General features: G+C 33.6%; 1 long non-coding RNA gene across 1 annotated transcript in view; it reads right to left on the bottom strand.

Annotated features, from left to right (window-relative positions):
* Positions 1–6164: 6164 nt before the first annotated feature.
* The window catches only part of LOC131071845 (uncharacterized), a 91498-nt gene continuing 77308 nt past the window's right edge, over positions 6165–20354 (bottom strand). Inside the window, exon 3 of the long non-coding RNA XR_009372287.1 lies at positions 6165–6464. This is a non-coding gene — a long non-coding RNA (uncharacterized LOC131071845). The remainder of the gene's footprint in view (positions 6465–20354) is intronic.

The following is a 20354-nucleotide window of genomic DNA, read 5'->3' as shown; positions in this document are numbered from 1 at the left end:
ATGATTTATTGGACGAATAAAATAAAAGGGGCACACTTAAAGTAAAAGGGCCCAACTTTATAATATATAAAAAAAATTAGAAATGCAAGATGCAAAACATACTAAGGTGGGTGCTAAACCAAGCATGGAATTGTACCACCCTAGCAAGGGTGTACAATTTACGATGCTACATTTTTAATACATATATTGAAGTAGATTCTTTCATTAATAATTGGAGTTGTAGCATCTACTTAACTCACACGGCAGCCCTTTCCAAAAATAAAAAAGATTTTATTTCTAAGTTTTCAACAAAATTACTAGTATAAAGTGGTTTATGGCAACTCTTTTCAATAGAACTCCATTCAAATGCTCCTTTCACTACTACTCATATCAACACACGCATTTGTAATTTTTGACACCATTAAACGTAAAAGTTCAATGCTTAATGTTAATTTGCAATTTAAAATGCCTTTCTAGTATGTTATAAATAATTCTTGCAAAGCCTCTATTATACTCATATCAACAAATAATTTACATTTAAATTATGAAATCAACACCTCACTATCAATACTTTCAATGTGTGTTTTTGTAGTAGATTTGTAATAAATTCAATTTACTTTCAACTCGAAAAAGTCATAGCCCAATATTTTAGTCAATAAAAAGGAGAGTAACCTTTGAATAAATATATGTCACAATTCATGCCAAAATTAATAAACTGCAATATCTTCAATGGATTGAAAATAGATTAATATTCAAATATGAGCTCCATACCCCTTATTTTTAATACCTTTGTTGAATTAGATTCTTTCATTAAGAATTAGAGTTCTATCATCTACTTCAACTCACATGGCAACCCTTTCCAAAAATAACAAATATTTTATTTCTAAGTTTTCAACAAAATTACTAGTATAAAGTGGTTTCTGGCAACTCTTTTCAATAGAACCCCTTTCAAATGCTCCATTCACTACTACTCATATCAACACACATATTTGTAATCTTTGACACCATTAAATGTAAAATTTCAATGCTTAATGTTAATTTGCAATTTAAAATGCCTTGCTACTATGTTAAACAATCCTTGCAAAGCCTCTATTATCCTCATATCAACAAATAATTTACATTTAAATTATGAAATCAACACCTCACTATCAAAACTTGCAATGTGTGTTTTTGTAGTAGATTTGTAATAAATTCAATTTACTTTCAACTCCAAAAAATCATAGCCCAACGTTTTAGTCAATACAAAGGAGAATAACCTTTGAATAAATATATGTCACAATTTATGCCAAAATTAATAAATTGCAATATCTTCAATGGATTCAAACTAGATTAATATTCAAATATGGGCTCCATGCCCCTTATTTTTATTACGTTTGTTGAATTATATTCTTTCATTAACAATTAGAGTTGTAGCATCTACTTCAACTCACATGGCAACCCTTTCCAAAAATAACAAAGATTTTATTTCTAAGTTTTCAACAAGATTACTAGTATAAAGTGATTTCTAACAACTCTTTTCAATAGAACCCCTTTCAAATGCCTCATTCAATAGTACTCATACAATTCACACATTTGTAATTTTTGACACCTAAACGTAAATGCTCAATGTTTAATGTTAATTTGCAATTTAAAATGCCGTGCTAGTATGTTATAAACAATCCTTGCAAAGCCTCTATTATCCTCATATCAACAAATAATTTGCATTTAAATTATGAAATCAACACTTCACTATCACTACTTTCAATGTGGGTTTTTATAGTAGATTTGTAATAAATTTAATTTACTTTCAACTTGAAAAAATCATAGCCCAACATTTTAGTCAATACAAAGGAGAATAACCGAATGCCAAATTTGACCTCATACTTTATAGATGACAGTCAAATGGGCATCGAATTTAAATGGCTATCTTTAGTGATGATGATCATATGGATGTCCAATTGAATAATTAGATAATTTAATGACAACCAAATCGACAACAATTTTTACTGACACATGTACTACGTGATGACAATTAATAACAACAGAATTTTAATATATGACCAATCTAATGAACATTAAATTCATAGGAACCATTAGAAAAATCCTAGTGTTACTCTTAGATCACTCGGACTTGCAGACAAATCATTAAAAATATCAGATTTTCATATTTTTTCTCTTCTTCTTTCTAGATAAATTTGTCTCACTGAAATGGGTATTCTTCATTGTTTTGAGAGTATTTTAAGACATTCCTCTAAAGCCCCTTTCTAAACAACTTCCTTTTCCTCTATGGCTTTGAAGAAAACTTACCATTGTGAATGAACTCAATATTTTATTTATTTCAAGTGAAAAGATTCATTGGATTTCCTTGAAGGTTTATACTTTCAATACTTTGATATTTAACTCAAGACTCACAAAGGAACAGTGCCAAGTTTTTTTTTCAATGTTATTAAGATAATATAAGAGAAAATATTGTAGAACATCCCTTTATAGCTTTGTTCATAATATATAGATCTAAAGGCTAAGATGAGCTAACTTATTGGTTGTACAAAAATTATTTGGTTGCATAAGAATCCCTTGATCAAAATCCTAATTTCGTGTTTGATAAAAGGATTTTGTGTAATGCCCTGCCAGGAAACCCTGAAGGGATAAAGCTAAAACACAAGAATAGAGTGCAATTTTATTTTTTTAAAGTTAAAATAGAATAATGATACATTGAATTATCATTAAGTTTAGATTACACAATAGGAGACTTAACTAACACCTAAAGAGTTTCCCAACGAGATTAATTGATTCAACACTTCACTTAACACACTAATTAATCCAATTAAGTTGATTAACTTAATGACATAATAATACTTTAAACAAAAGATAAATTTGCTTGGTAGATTAAAAATATAGATAACATGATTAAGTTCATCAATTACAATTTAACCACACATTATGTCCAATCTTACATTTAAAATATATGTCATGCATCTAATTTCCTTACATACTTTAATTACATTAAAAACTAATGAATAATTTCCATTATACCAACCTACATTCTTCATGATCCATATTACTACATTTAATAAGATAACTACATACATGCATTTAAGATTAACATCATCTAATCCGCATTATACATTTTAACCATAATGACATCCATACATGCTAAATAAAGAGGAAATAGAAGAACACAAACACCACATAACACCAAAATGATATCGGAGTTCACCCCTAGTGGGCTACATCTCTGGGTCTTCTCAACTGCAAGACCCCTTTGATAGATAATAGGGTGAAGAATACATAAGTTTCACATCTATTACAACCTGCCAATAAGGCGTACATAAACAAATAATACATATGACCTTATCGGTCCAATAGATACATGAATGATCCCAGAAAAGGAAAAGGATCCATCTGAACATGATAAGAAGCAATCTCAAAAGAACAACTGGAGCACCCGTAAAACTAAGTCCTCACAACCCATCATAAGCAACTCATGGTCTAACATGAATAAAAGGTACTCTTAAAGGCATAAACAACTAGATATGACTCTACAACAGTGCTCCTAGCAAAGACAACACAAACTACACACTAGTGAACATAAGGGACAAGTGTCATCACATAACTTGGTATGGTTACCCTAGCAGGCCTCCATAGGTCCCGACCCCATCTACTGGGTTACCCTGGAAACCTTTCCCAAACCTCCAGTCCATCCAAGCCCCATATGGACCCAACACATCCTTTCGTGAAGACAATGTTGTTGGTTTTCCATTTCAAGTCTTCTCACTGCATTTTGACTCTATACTAGCACTGATCCTATGCATGAGACACAATTATCTTACTTAGTGTTTTCATTAACTAAACTCTCTAATATGTTATTAGGCTATCACTTATTTAGACACACTTTCAATGGGTTACCCTACAACCACTTTGGGCACTGACCCCACTCAAAAGCCACTCTCTCATATGACACTAGATCATAATCAAATGAAACTCCTAAACCAAGGAATACACCAGGACAAGCATACAGAGTTCAATATGGTAGGGATACCCACTTGGCCAAACAAGTCTTCATACGAGGTGCACTGACTAACGGTTCTCTAACTAGAGACATGACCAGCTATAGTCAACCACATAACAACACCCAACACTTGCATAAAGGACATGACCAGATACAAAACCATCACAAAAAAATAGTCAAAACTCAAGATTAAGGACATAAGCAGATACCAAAATAACCATACAATAATATCCAACAATTACAATCGAAGAACTTGTCATTTCTTAATCAAATGTGAATACTGAAAATTAAACATGCATAGACATAAATCTGAAATGACAACCTTCTTCCATATCGTTTAAACATTACAATCGATATAGTTTTCTAATAGATCTAAATTTATTGCAATTTGTCTACCTTGTCTAGGTACACATCGCCCATGGTTTACTAACTCACTATAATTCAATTTGCATCATAAAATAATATAAATACTTCATCATGAGTTTTCAAACCAAAACCACATTAACAAAATTATAATTATAAGTAAAACATACAAAGATATAATTAAATCTATATTAATTAACCAAAATTTGATATTTATTTTCCAAAATCAAATCATCATTCCATACTTGTTCGAAATAAATTATCTAATCTCATATTTTCCCAAAGCCAAGATACACTTTCCAAAATATGGAAATATACATTTAAAAAGAACTAAAATAGATAATCTTTTTTTTCCAATGAAATAAAATTTCCTTGCATCTAAATAAAACAAGCTTCAATATTAATTAACATATATTTATTAATATACATTAATTAATGATTAAATAATAACCAAATACTATTTAATACACTTTGGAATTAAATAATATAAAACTTTATTTATTATTTTTTTTTTGTAAAAATATCTATATATATATTTAGTTTTTTGTTAAATAACAAAAAGGCAAAAGAAATAAGGGTAGACCCACGTGGACACCCATGTGGGCCTCCTTTTTCCCAAGGAAGGGAATACGGTGGGGTTGCTACCTTTGCTACCAAATGGTAGAAGACGCTACTTTTGGTAGCGCTACTACCAAATGGTAGCAGGTCGCTACCTTGGGTAGCACTGCTACCATATGGTAGCAATTCGCTACCCTTAGTAGCATTGCTACCATCCCACACAGTGGGGTTTTCCCTACCATGTGGGGTAAATTATATTTTCTTTTTTTTTTCTTCTTCATTAACTTTTAAAAATAGAAACCCCCACCCCCCCCAATTTAATGCACAGTCTCATACTGAGACCAAAATTAAATAAATTTCCGGAATACAAGGATTTCCATTATTATTATTTTTTGAATAATCAATCCCAGAATAGATAAAATTGGGCAAATTCCTCCAACCAAATACCATATTTGGGCAAATGGAATTAATTTACACACATTTATCCAACCAATCCCACCAATCTTTCCAAACACAAACTAATTTCACAATCTAAAACTTGAATCTGAATGCATTCATTTGGAGTTTTAACAAAATTTTATTGTGAACAACCAACCCTAATTTTTTTTAATTTTGAAATCAATTTGAGCAACCAAAATTTGATCTGGAGGTTGGGAATGAAAGCAAGGAGGGTTTAAATTTGAGATTTAACTACAACTCTTCCATATTTCACAAAATATATGAGATTTTCAACAAGCACAACCAGATTTCTTCTAAATCAAAACAATCTCTTTTAAATAAAAATCAAGGAGATAAACAAGAATCCAACCTTTATCAGCAATCCTGGGAATGAATTGATGAAGAGCCCAACCTGCAAGCTTAAGAAATTCCTTCTCCCACAAATGCCCAAAATTATCCATTCCAAAAATAACTCTCCCAAAAATATTTTTCAAAACCTAGGTTAAAATAAAAATTGTTTGACCAAAAATCATTTTTTTGGTTGAAACTATTTTTCTCAAATAAAATCATTTCCAAACAATTCAATATGCAAAAATTGCTTTTCTTCCAAAATTGATTTTCTCAATTGAATTAAAACTAACATTTCTATTTCAAAATGCCAAAGAGGGTAAGATATTTCTATTTTCAAATACTATTTAACCTTTCCTTCAAAATGCATATACTAAATAAATCTATTATTTAAAAATAACTATATAATCAAAGTTGCTACTAACATGAATTCAGCAAATCTAATTATTGATTAATCACACAAAGGGGTCCTATTTGATTTAGTCCCTTTAATTTACTAATGCATAAAAAAACACATTTAATTTAATTTAAATACTTGGGATTTAATAATCAATTTTTACCACATGCACAACATGGAACCCAAGACAACCAAACAAATACACGACCCGCATACCCAACCAAAGGGGAAATCAACAGATGAATGGCGACGCTTGCTTGAGCATGACTAGGGTAAAACATAGGGTCTTACGACTACCTAATCCAATTCCTTAGGACCAATGAGGTACTCTCAAACCTGCGAATCTAAGTGGAGATAAACCTCGTACCTATGCAGTACTATACCTGCAATCCCCTGCAACCATGAAACACACATGCATACATATGTATTTTCAATGAAAGTGTTAGCCCAGGGTTAATAACTCAAATCAAAAGAATGACTAATCATACATAATAATTGATGCGAAATCATCATTTACAAGCATACACAATAATCATAATATCTGACTATAACATTACAACATGGTAAATCAACCATCCAAGAAGGCCACTTAAAAAGTCAACCAAGGTCAAACTAGTTTTAAAAATCAGATTAGGGCAGGGGTACTACATTTTGACAATACAGATAGAAAAAATGTTGTTTATCATTAAATGCAACTGAATTCATGCACAATCTGATTCACATGTTGAGATGGTCCTAATTGGCCTCTTCCATCACCATGTTTAGCATATAACTTCTTTCTATTCATAAACTTGTCTTCCATTACCATGTTTAACCTTTTTTCTTCTACCTTTTATTTCCACGCTTTTTTGTTTCTATGAAATCTCTTCTATGAGCACTACTCGATAGGCCTCTTGTATAGAATGAAAAATATTTTATTTTGAATGAATAGGAAAAAATATTGATATACTTAGAGACTTCCTCTATGTCATCTTTTAAATGGTTAGTCTAAATGTTGAAGTCTATAAAGTCCACTAGTAGAAATATGGCCAATAAATGATTACGTGACCAAAAGTTTTAGTCACGAGACTAAATTTTAGCATTTTTTTACAAAAAAGCTATGAATGACTAAATAAATGACTAATTTGGTCATTGGGTGAGATCACACAAATAAAAATGACTAAATAAATGACTAATTTGATAGATGATAGAGAAATTCTAAATAAATAACTAAATAAATGACTAGATAATTGTCTGGCTCTTCTCTTAAAGAAGGTACTTGTTGAAATTATATAAAAAATTGATCCTAATATTTTTGTTTGTAAATTATTTATTATTTAAATATTATTTTTATTTATAAATAATATATATATGGCCGCCACTTGTAGCAAAGTTGGCTCGGGCTTGGGCTTTGCATCCCTCAAGGTCATAGGTTCGACTTCGCTTCATAGTGGGCAAATACACGGGGCTAGCTATATTGTGTGTCAGTTCCTACTCCGCTGACTCGAGGTATAGGAATGGACTTTACCGCTAACATTTTATTCATAATGTGAAAAGGAGGTCCCCAATTTTTCGCTATGAGGGATATTTTTCATAAGCATGTTTGGGGGGGATGAAGCATTTGAGGAACCTCTGCCACCTGTGGATCCCTTTGGACAACACGCAGACCACATTCCACAGTGGGTTTTTCATGGAGGGAAATGGGTAGACATGGCAGCGATGCGACATAATGGTCAATTTAATGAGAAGGGTTTTTAGGGGAATAAATTTCATTATCCTGTTTCTAAATACTTTCGGGGTTTATTTAAACCCAAAGGAAATTTTGTTTCGGGCAATTGACAAAGGATTGGAAAGAGGGTTCCTGCAATGCGTCGACATGGAGGGAGTGGGGTTGATAAAAAAAGGGCATCAAAGGATGTCATCAATGTGAGTGGTAAGGCACCCTCTGCTTCAATCCCTAATTTGAAAGATGGGCAGAAAGATGGTTTTAGGGTTTCCCCAATCTGCGAACATCTATTGAAAACGAGCATTCATTGAACCCTAATTCGTGTTTACCACCATGGGAGATTTTTGTGGATACCTCAGGTGATATATGTAACCCTACAGTTACTAGTCATAGTTTGGGGGTTGATAAGTCGTAGACAGTATGGCTTCTGGTGCCCTTAATTGATGTTTGTGCTAACCCGTTGGGTAAGAAAGCTCATGATCTTCAATCTCTTGCACTCATTATTTAAGTTTGGGGTGATGGTATTACCCTTTCAAAATTGCAATATAAGATTCATATGCACTGGTATGGCACTTTGTACTTTCAGGTTTTGTTTGCTAGTTATTTTATTGTTGTTTTTTATTCAAAAGAAGCTCAGAATAAAGCTTTGGAGGTTTTATTCTTTTGGTTGGGTAGGAATTTAATTTTTGTTGATTTATGGAAACCCCTCTTCGAGCCCTCTTGGGTCTCTTCCAAATAGACTCTGATTTGGTTTAAGCTTCCTCAATTGCCTTTTGAATTTGTTGATTCTGATAATATACAGAAAATTGGGGATTCTTTCGGTAAATTTTTATTATCTCATTCAGTGTTTGAGGATGATATGTTCCTTGTTAAAATTTGTGTTTTGGTCAACTCAAGCACTTCTCTTCCTCAAAATTGCAATATTAGATATGTTGCTAGTATTTGGCATCAAAATATTGTTATGGATTCTGATTGGTTTGGTAGATCTTCTATTATTATGGATTTTGCACTATTTTTTAATATAAAACAAGTGTTGACCAAGTCAACTTCTAAAGATTTGGAATCTTCTCCTAGTTTCATGGAGAAGGATTTTTCTAACTTGGAATCATTCTCATGGGATAAAATGCAAAATATATTAAAGGGATCTAATATCCCTACTTTTGTTCCTCCTCTGCATCCTTCATGTGTGAATGCCCCATTTGGGGGTGGTTTTGGTTTGGATAGGGTTAATTCTTCTGATCTAGTAAATTCTTTGACTACTCAATATGTTAATGTTCCTCCTTCACAAGCCAATGTTTTGGGTAAACCTAACTATGAAATGGGAAAATCTGGTTCTCTTTCTAATTCTACTTTTCATAAGTCTTTGGATAGTCCTTTCATTGCTCGAAATGATCATCTCATTGCTCAGGTTCAGAATATTATTAACAAGAATTTCATTACTCTTGATTCTGATGTAGCAGATAGAGTGATTACTTCTATTGATAATGATATGGTTAAGTTGAATAAGGATTTGTCTGCATTTCCTATAGCTAACCCTTTTGAGGTGCTTGATTTGGATAAGGAAAATAAGCTTCCTAGTGTCTCTGATATTCCTTTGGGTAGTGGAGGTAGGTTGTCGTTGATTCAATCTCCACTCTCTCCAGTATCTTCATTCACTACCTCTTTGAAGATGGGTCATAAACAAAAGCTTGTCAAGACCCAATGGGAAATTGATGTTGGAATCCAATCAACACTTCTTTCTCTGATGGATTCTTCTAAGGGGAAGAGAAAAAAGAAGCCATTTAGTCCACCTGTTACAAGGTCTTTGGCTTCTAAGAGGTGTCTTTAGAAGGACTTTACTGAGGGAAAGATCTCTCAGAGTAGTGATTGTGTGAAGAGGGGAGCCTCGGTCTCCCCTCGAGGCCAATGAGGATCATTTCCTGGAATGTTAGCGGCTTAAATGCCCCTAATAAAGGATGCTTGATTAAGTCCCAGTTGGATTTAATGAAGTGTGATAATGTGATGGTGCAAGGAACTAAATTAAACTTGTCTTCTAATGAGTCCTTGTTCTCCTCCTGGAAGCTTTGGAAATTTTGTATCTCTCCTTCTAAGGGGGCTTTGGGAGGCATTGCTTTCCTTTGGAATGACTATAGTGTGGACTTTTCTTTGGTTTCTTCTTCTTCTAATTGGATGATAGGTTTGGTTTAAAGTAGATTTTCCAATGCTAAATTTTGGCTTTTCAATATTTATGGACCCATTAGTATTGTTGAGAAGAGGGAACTCTGGAAGAGATTAGTTGTGATTGCATCTCCGCTGAAGGGTACCTTTTTGATATTTGGGGGCACTTCAATGCTATTTCAAGTCTTGAAGAGAAATCGGGGGGTATTATTCCAAATAAGCACATTATTATTGATTTGTGTCATTTTATTAAGGATATGAATCTGGTTGATTGTAAAACTCAGAATGGCCCTTTTACTTAGACAAACATGAGAAAGGATTTCTTTCAAATTGCTGAGAGATTAGATCACTTTTTGGTATCTGAAAATTGGTTTGGTATCGAGATTGGGAATTCTTTTCTTCAGTTCTCCCTTATATTGGTTCAGACCATTTTCCTATTCCATTCTCTATTCTTGAGGATAGGGCTCCTCGGAAGCTTCCTTTTAAGTTTGAACCGATGTGGCTTAGGGATCAATCTTTTTTGCTCCCGTTGAAAGATAGGTGGATGTCTGCCCCTTATGTGAACGGGTCTAGGATGTATCAGATTGTTAAAAAGTTGGTTTATCTTAAAGGAAGGATTAGAGAATGGAATTCTCTTCATTTTAAGAATATTTTTGGAGAGAAGACTAGGATAGAGGGTGAAATTGAAAAGGTGGATGAGCTTATCTTAAATGATGGTATGGATTCTTTGTCCTTTAATAGGCTTAAATATTTGAAAGCTCAGCTTGAGGAGGTTTTGGCTCATGAGGAATCTTATCGGAGACAGAAGTCTATGGATTTGTGGTTGACAGAAGGTGGATGGAATACTAAGTTTTTTCATTCCTCAACCAAATTAAGGAGGTAGCGTAATAGGGTATCTTGCATTCATGATTCTAATGGGAATTGTTTGTTTGATGAGGGTGAAATTTCCTCTGAGGCTGTTAGATTTTTTAAGTCTTTGCTTACTGCTGATATAGTGGATTTGAATAGTAATTTTGTTGATTCTTTCCTCCTCTCATTAAGGAAGAAGATAATAAGATTCTTATGGATCCTTTTACCAGTCTTGAGTTAAGAGAGGTGGTTTTTTCCATGTCCCTAGAGAAGGCTTTGGGGCCTAATGGGTTCATTGCTTTGTTTTTTCAAAAATGTTGGGATTTTGTGGGCAATGATGTCCTTCTAGCTCTTTAGGAATCTAGGCATAATAGAACCATTTTCAAAGAGTTTAATACAACTATTATTACTATTATCCCTAAGGTGGATAATCCTAAATCTTTTTCTAATTTTCATCCAATTGCACTATGTAATACCTTGTACAGGATCATCACTAAGGCAATTTCAGTTAGGATGGCTAAACTCATTCCTAAGATTATTTTTGTTGAGCAGGGTGGTTTTGTACCTGGGAGAGAAACTTTAGAGGGTGTTATTGTTGCACATGAGGTCTTGCACTCCATCTCTTTACAGAAGACTTTGGCTATGATTCTTAAACTTGACATGCTTATGATCGGGTGGACTGGCACTCATTAGTCTTTGTTCTGAGACAATTTGGTTTTGCTCATAGTTGGATTAAGTGGGTTTTTTCCTGCATCTCTTCTGCTCGTTTTTCAATTTTACTAAATGGATCCCCTTCTATTTTTTTACTTCTTCTCGAGGTATTAGGCAAGGGGATCCTTTGTCCCCTTTTTTGTTTATTCTTTTAGTTGAGGCTTTTAGTCAGGCTATTCATGCTGCTAGATCATCAAGTATTTGGAAGGGAATTAAGATTGATGGTTATCTAGTATCCCAATCTCATTGTCTATTTGTAGATGATATTGTCCTATTTGGTTCTGCTTCATTGGCAAAGGCTAAATTCATCAATAAAATTATTGTAGACTATTCTGTTTTTTCTAGTCAGAAAGTTAATAGCTCCAAATCTTAAAAAAATTTATGAATGTTTCCCCTTTAGTTCAGAATAGGTTGACTCAATTTTGGGGATTTGTGGTGGCATATTTTTCTTGTAAGTATCTAGGCATTCCCTTTTCTGTTGGTTCATATAAGACAATGTTTTGGGACAAAGTGGTTCATGCGGTGTCTTCCAGAATTTCTTCATGGAACCATAAATGGCTTACTTTAGCTGGTAAGATTATTCTGATCGAATTAGTGCTTAATGTTATTCCTATTTATTTGATGTTTGTTTTGAAAACATCCCACAAGGTTTTTCATGAGCTTAAGTAGTTTTTAAGATCTTTCCTTTAGAATGATAATATTGGAGGTAAGGAGAAGATCCCTCTCTTGTCCTAGGATAAGGTTTGTCTTCCTAAGGATTTAAGGGGATCGGGTATCAAATATTTAGTAATTCAGAATAGAGCTTTGGGGGCGAAGTTAGTATGGAAGCTCTATAAGGATCTCTCAAGTAAATGGGCTTCTCTCATGTTTGCCAAATATTTGAGAGGGGCTCCTAGAGAGCGGTTATTCACAGCTTCAACTCTTCCAAAAGGGTCATTTTTTTGGAATTTTATTACTAGTTGTAGATCGGTTATTCTTCCCCACCTTTCTTGGGTAATCCATAACGAGAGAAAAGCTAGATTTTGGGATGAAGTTTGCAATGGACATGTTGCTATGACTAGTATTCGATATTGGTCTCCTTTATTAGATATCCTCAAAGGTCATTGGGGTGTGTTTTTTGTTGATTATTGTTATGTTGATATTTCGGGTCCTTGTCTTGTGTTTCGTTGGAAATCCATAGATTTTGTGTTGGTAGATCAAGATCTTAAGGATGCTTGTGTACAGGAACTTAAGAAGAGAATGTTTGTATTTCAGGACATGGAGGATGATTTGATTTGGACTAAGAATGTGTCAGGTTCTTATACAGTAAAGGATGGCTATAAGTATTTGTCTCATCCCTCTTCTTCTTCCTCTTAGCCTTCTCAACTCTTTTGGCATTTGGCTTGTCTTCCTAAAGTTGGTTCTTTTGCCTAGTTTGTAGTACAAGATAGAGTCCTTACTAGGATGATATTAGATAGACTTGGGATTACAGTTGTGTTTACTTGTGTATTTTGTGACTTCTTCATAGAATCTTTGGATCATGTGTTTTTGCACTGTCCTTTTGTATTGAATTGTTGGTATTGGCTATTTGGCAAGCTTGGATGGACATCTGCTATTTTCCCTAATCTCTTGTCTCAACTCATGGCTTGGCCTTTATTGTATTCAACTTCATTCTATTCCTGCCTCTGGATTGTTGTGCCTTCTATTGTTATTTGGAATATATGGCTTGAGAGGAATCATAGAATTTTCAAACAAGAATTGGTTTCCTTGGTTGATGTGATAGGAAAGATTGAATCTTCCATTTCTGAAGTGTTTATCTTTAATATTTATAAAAATTTGGACCATTTGCATTCCTTTTCTCATTGGGATAATTGGGTGTCATGGAATTGGAAGGCTCTTTGAGTCATTCCCTCTCATGGATCTGTATCCTTAGGGTTATCTTTTGTTGTCAAGCGTAGGCATGCTAAATGTTCCCCTCTGTAATTTGCATTTAAATTAAACTTTGATGGGGTTGCTAAGGGCAATCTGGGCAAACCAAGGATAAGAGCTGTCATTTTTTATCATAATTCAAAAATTGTCAAGGCTGCTTGTAAATATATTAGTATTGGATCTAACAATTCTGCAGAGTTCCATGCTTTATCATTTAGCCTAGATTTAGCTATTTCACTAAACATTAAGGACATTGTAATAGAAGGTGATTCTATGGTGGTTTTTCATGCAGTCTCCAATAAGATATGTGCCTCCTGGCAGCTACAATATCTTTTAGATTGAATTCTTGGTCAATTAGAGTTTTTTAGTTCCTTTTCTATCTCTCACTGCTATAGGGAAATTAATTGTATTGTTGATTTTCTTGCTAACAACGCAACAATTGAGTGTTTGGATTATTTGGAGGTTGCCCCTTCAGATATTCCCTCCTCTTGCATAAGCAGTTTATATTAGTATGGTTTGGCCAACATTTCATTTATGACTTGACATGGCATGACTATGTGTTGGATTTTCTTCTGAGGCTAGTTTGCTGATTGTGTAATTCTGGGGTTGTGACATTCTGAGATTAGGCGGTATGATTTTTCATCTTTAGGATTGGTGTTCTTCTTTCAGAAAGGTTTTTCTTCATGATTGGGTGTAATAATGGCTTTATCCTTCATTCATGTTTATGCCGAAGGAGTAAAATGCCTATTCATTTTTGGTTCTCATTATTATTTTGGTTCTTCGTATGCTTTGTGATCATGAGAGTTTATGTTTTGAAAGCCTATTTTTAGAATTTCAATTTATTGGCATGAATACTTATGTCTTGCTTTTTTGTTTCGCACCCTTTTCGTAGTTAATATACTTGCATGTGTTACAATAAGGGGGTGTTGTCCACTTATTGATTTTGTGGTACCACTTTCATTGATGCCACACATTCCAAGTGTCTTTTCAATGGAGGGTGGTGCTTTCCATGATCTTCCTATTATGGAATTGATTGTGTGGCCTGTATCTTTCATGATTTCTCTATCCTCATTTTATTTGCTTCATTTAGATTGGGTTTATGAGGTGGCATATTGGTGAATGATTGTTATTATGCGTGATTTATTTTCTTCTCCAAGTTGTACTATTGCAATCATTATTGTTGAATGGTTTATCTCATTATTGTGGATAGTATCTTGGGATCAATGGTTTGTTAAATATGAATGTGTGATTTGTTTATCTTAGTTGTTGATCGTATCTTGGGATCATTGTTTTGTTAATTATGAGTGTGCGAGTTGTTTATCTCAACTTGTGTGAGATATTGAGCATCTCTTCAAGAAATATTTGCTATGATGTTGTCTTTCATGTGGTTTGCAATATATATGAGTTGGTAATATTACTGTTCTTAGCATTTCATCCTTCTATCGTTTCTTTCCTTCTGAGGTTCGTCATTTTCATACATTGAAGATGAGGAACTTGGGTGGGTTTGTAATCTATTTTATTTTAATGGTTTTCATGTGGCTTGGAAGGTGGTGGATGAGTTTTGGCTAGTGGAAAATGCAAGTGTTAGGATATCTGCAGTGGTTTCTTGTTTTTCTATTGTTTGCATGGTTCTTCTTATGGTTACTCATTTGGCTCGGCCTCTTGTTGATTCCTTTGTGCTCTTAGCATCCTATTCTCCTCTTCATATGGGTTATACTTTGTCTGTTCACGGTTTTGATTATGTCCTACTCACTTATAGTGGTTTCATTTCTTTTCTCGAGTTTTATGCTAATAGATGGGTTGGAGAATTGTTTTGTGTAGCCAAGGGTGGTGCGAGGATGTTCAATTCTTGCAGTTTAAAATTTTTCACTGGTGGATGATCTTCTATTGTGTTATTGTTGTGTTCTTCACAGTCAATTGAATGGATGATTATGCATCTAATTTCTTTTTGTATGCCATTTATGGCAGCCTCTTTTGTACCTAATGGGATTGCTATGTAATATGGAGGGATTTTTTTTTAATATGCCCTTGAGGCTTCTTGTAATGGGTAGGTAGGCCTTAAGTTTTTTAGAGCAATACTAGAAGGTTTTCTTACTGGCTCTTTCCTTCCAGTGCTCGTTGAACAAGACACTGTGTAAAAATTAAAATATTAATAAAATTTAGTGGTAAATCCACTTTTATAAAAAAAACAAAAAATAAATTAAAAAAATAGCAAATGCATTATATTTTTTTTTTCTATTAAAAATATAATAAGAATAAAAGTAATATAACATGGCACAACATGTTCGTTAATGGTGATCATAATTAATACCATATTGATAAAATTTTAGGACATGGGACTCAAATTTGAGGTGAAAGATTGACATAAACAAATTGTAGAAATAAGACATGATGATGATTTTTAAAGACAACCAAAATCCCAATTTTGTTAAATAGATTTATAGAGTTCAATAACACATCAATCACATATAAGATTTGAATACTACAAGTAGATTCTAGCTACAAAGTTTAATAACTATATTAACAAATCACAACCACTGTTGGCATTTGCATGAAGATTGCATTAATGAAATGTTATGTTGTCATTGATGTCAATTAACCGATAATGATATTATTGTAATGTTGTTTTGTAACCTACAGGAAGAGCTAGTGAAAGGAAACTGTAACCGATAGGTAAGTTTGTGGAGTGAACCGGTATTGTTAAGTATTGGAGAGTTGAACCAGTAAACCCTACCTGTTAATTTGATAAACCCTAATCAATTAAGTTTGGTGAATTGGTTATATTGGTTTATGATCTGATGGTGAGCAGTTATGATTATGACACTTATGCATATTGTATGAAGAGAGTTTCAAAGTGTTTTTGGCATGTTGAGGTAACGGTTTTTATCTTGGGAATGAGCAAGTATATTGCATGTAATGCAAAGCGCGTGATGAGTTACTAAGTTCGATGAAGCGACGATCAAGGAGCGATCGAGGCTTTCTTGAATGATGTGTAGAGATTTTTATGTAATCCAATGATCATACTTGAACTGACTTGTTTGTAATCTCTATGTGAATTAGGTTTTTGTTGTGTTACCAACCTAGTTGATTTGTTTATAAGGTCGATGAGTTGTTTAATTTTAGAGTTGGCAAAGTTTTAGTTGAGTGTGTGGTTGCTGAACTGGATGATGTATCTACAATTTGAGTAAAGGCAGATAGGAGCATGAAAAGGATCTAAACAAGTAAGTGTAGTGCGATTCAAACAAATCAATAAACTCTTGTTGTTTTCTAACAGTTACAACAGATTGAAATCCCCTAATTGGGTAACCTCTAACAAGCTTGGTGCTATTCAAATCCTCTAACCAAGTGGTCCATTACCTTGGATTTCAAATCCTCTATCGAGGTTACTCCTCATAGAGTATTGATTCTAACAAGGCATTATAGTCAATCCCTTAACCAGGTGGTCCCTACCAGGATCTGTTCTTAACAGGACTTTGTGTAAATCTTTAACAGGCTTGGCTCCTAACAGGGTGAACTTCAGAAGAGTTCACATAGTTATCTTGTGAGTCTCATCTCACCATGGTTTTTCCCATTTGGGTTTCCATGTCAAAAATATTGTGTCAAGTGGTCAATGTTTTTGTGGTTATGTTTTTTATGGTTGATTTTCTTAACTACTTAATCCACTTTGATAAGTCATGATAACCGCTAGCAACATGAAATGAAGTTTTACTTATGTTAGTAAAAGTATTTCAATGTTTGTGAGTTTCAAGTTGTTTATTGTTAATCTGTTGTAAGAATCATCCGGTTTAACTTGACAGTGATATTGCATTGATAGTTCTAAGTTTACTTTGAGGGATTGATTTTGAGATTGGTGAAGTTTATCCATTTTTCTATCTACTAATTCACCCCCCCCACCCCCTCTCAGTAGTTGACTGGATCCTTGTTCTTTCATCATATCATCAATCACCTCTTATACAAACTAAGCAGCCCAATCTAATTCTCATTTCATTAATACTTTACTTGTCATATATATTGTTTATATAAGATTTACTCAATTATATATTTATCTAAATTAATCAAATTAAAAAATAGAATACTTACTTTGTAATGTTTAAATTTGATTCCTATTCAAAATATTAAATATTTATTGACCAACATTAAAATTAAACATGGCTTTGTGTTGGTGTAAATAAATATTCATTATGGATATTATTACACTTTACTTAAGTTAACTTAGGATAATGCATCTCTTCGTAGTTTGGATTTGAGACACTTAGGGAAGTGTGCACATAAGGATAGAGCTTGTAGGAGAAATTTCACCTTTTGTGATTTTGTTTTGTTGTTACACTCCACATTCGGTGGGTCATCCACCTCTTGTGGAATATTATATTATTTCTCCTACCTACCCCTAGTATTTCTTACCTACCCTTGTTTCTCATTGAGCCACATGTCATGATTGTGTGCTTGTACATCCATATGGCCTTGCCTATATAAGAAGGCCTATATTCATTGTATTGGTGAATCCAGTTGATCATTTTCATATTGATGAGAATATAGTTTGTTCTTGTCATTATTTTGTCTCTATTTTAATACTTTTCATTGTGCCCTTGATCTTGGCAAAATCTCACATGGTATTAGAGTCATTGGGGCTTCATTGATTGGTTTTTGGAGACATCGTGGAAGGCTTCTATTTTCGGATTTGAGGGACTGCATTTTTTGGAGGCATCTTAGAGCATTTTCGACCTCACCATTGCATCCGGGAGGCCATTTCCATAAAAATCGAGTATAAATTCGACCTATTTTGGCAAAAATCGATTTTTGGGTGTGGAGGAAATTTTCTACCCAATTCAAGCGGTACAGTATAGAATTTTCAGATTTTTTTCAAAAAAAAAAAGAATTATTTTTTTTTTGAAAAATAATTTTCCAACTGAAAATCTTTTTTGAAAAAAAAAAAATTGAAAATTATTTTTGGGATCCATACCTTCTGCTCAGTCAGCAGTGCATAGTCAGCACCCAGTCAATGCCCAGTTAGCGCCTAGTCAGCATTTTCTTTGGAAATTTTTTAGACCCCTCTCTGTTGAGCAGTTTGGATTTTTGGGTCAACTTTGGAGGCCCATAACTTGCTCAATTTTGCTCCTTTTTTGGTGCAATTTTTTTTTTTTATTTGGGCTAATTTTTCGTGCTCTTCGCAGTGGTGTGGTTATTTTCTGGTTTTGGTGCACAGGGTTTTTGGAATTTTCAGATTCTCTCAGTTGTACCTGTCCAATCCTCAATTCTGCAACTTCAAAGGCCTCATTTGAGCTCATACGACCTCCTTTTCAGGTGTCATTTTTTTTGAAAGTGCATGTTTTTTCATCTACTTTCATAATCTATAATCAGATTTCAGAGATTTTAAGTAGAAATTGTACTTTCAGATATTGGTCTTCGCTAGTGTAAATAATTATTCATCTTGGATATTATTACACCTTACTTAAGTTTACTTAGGTACATGCATTTCATAGTAGTTTGGGTATGAGACACTTGGGTGTTTGTGCCACATTGGGATAGTGTGTGTAGGAGAAATTCCACCTTTTATGGTGTTGATCTTGTTGTTACACTCCACATTCAGTGGGTGATCCACCTCATGTGGAATATTATATTGTTTCTCCTACCTACCCACACCTATTTCCTACCTACCCTTGTTTCTTATTGAGCCGCATGTCATGTTTGTGTGCTCACATATCCATATAGCCTTGCCTATATAAGCAGGCTCATATTCATTGTATGTAATGATTGATGATCCAGTTGATCAGTATTTTCTCTTGATAGAATATATCTCTTGATAGAATATAGTTTATTTCTATCATATATTTTGTCTCTCTTATTTGTGCTTTCCATTGCCTCTTGATTTTGGCAAAATCTCACATGGTATCAGAGCCATTAAAGTGTCATTGATTTGCTAATTGAGAGAAATTTGATATTATTTGGGGTTGTGTATTTTGGAGTTTTCTATTGCAGGTTATTATTGAAGCTTGATGGGTTAAATCTGAGGTCATCATTGAATTAAGGAGGTCCAAGAAAGTCAATTTTGCCTTTTGTTTCATCCAAATCGAACTTCGGAGGCCAAATCTAGAGGCATTTGAAGTTTGACGCTGCGACGGAAATTTTCCAGAAATTATAATTTTGCAGGCAATTTTCAAATAGCAATATCTCACTCATCTGGACTCGTTTTTTCGAGCAATTTTTTTTGTTTTGGGGTAAAATTTCATGATCTGTACAGTGGTGTAGGATTTTTCTGATTTTTAGATATAGGTTTTTCATGAAATCTCAATTTTTACAACTTTGGAGGCTTCGTTTTGGCTCATATGGACTCCTTTTCAGGTGCCATTTTTTTTTTAAGTGCATATTTTTTCATCTACTTTCATAATCTGCCATCTGTTTGTAGTAATTTTAAGTAGAAATTGTATTTTTAGTATTTGGCCATTTTTTGCATATTTGGTACTTGCATTTTGCTTGGATCTCAATTTAGATCACAAGCAGTATTTGTTGAAGTCTTTTAGATCTCATTTTGAGAAGTTGTAAATTGAAATCATAAGTCCACTTTGCCTTATTTTGCAAGTGGCCCATTGTATATGCACTAAGTATAAAGTGCCAAAATCACCATTTTGGGGGGATTTTTTGATTGAGTATTTTGGGGGGGTATCTTGTGCGATTGTGCCTCTCTCTATCTTGTGTTTTTTCATTTTGGTGCTATGAGTTCTCCTAAATTTCTACTTTTAACTCCTCATAATTATGCATCATGGAAAATTAAGGCATGGAGTAAACTAATGGGAAAAGGACTCATTCATTATGTAAATGAAACTATTATAGCACCACTTGATCCTAAGGCTGATCCTAATGCTCAAATTGAATGGCCTACTAAGAATGCTATGGCATTTGGAACTCTTAGAAAGTATGTATCAGATGACCTCATTTTTCACATTGATAAGTGTACA

This window comes from Cryptomeria japonica, chromosome 1, assembly GCF_030272615.1.
Source record: "Cryptomeria japonica chromosome 1, Sugi_1.0, whole genome shotgun sequence".
NCBI lineage: Eukaryota > Viridiplantae > Streptophyta > Pinopsida > Cupressales > Cupressaceae > Cryptomeria > Cryptomeria japonica.
Note: the sequence above shows the minus strand (reverse complement) of the source record. Positions and strands in the feature narration are given on the sequence as shown.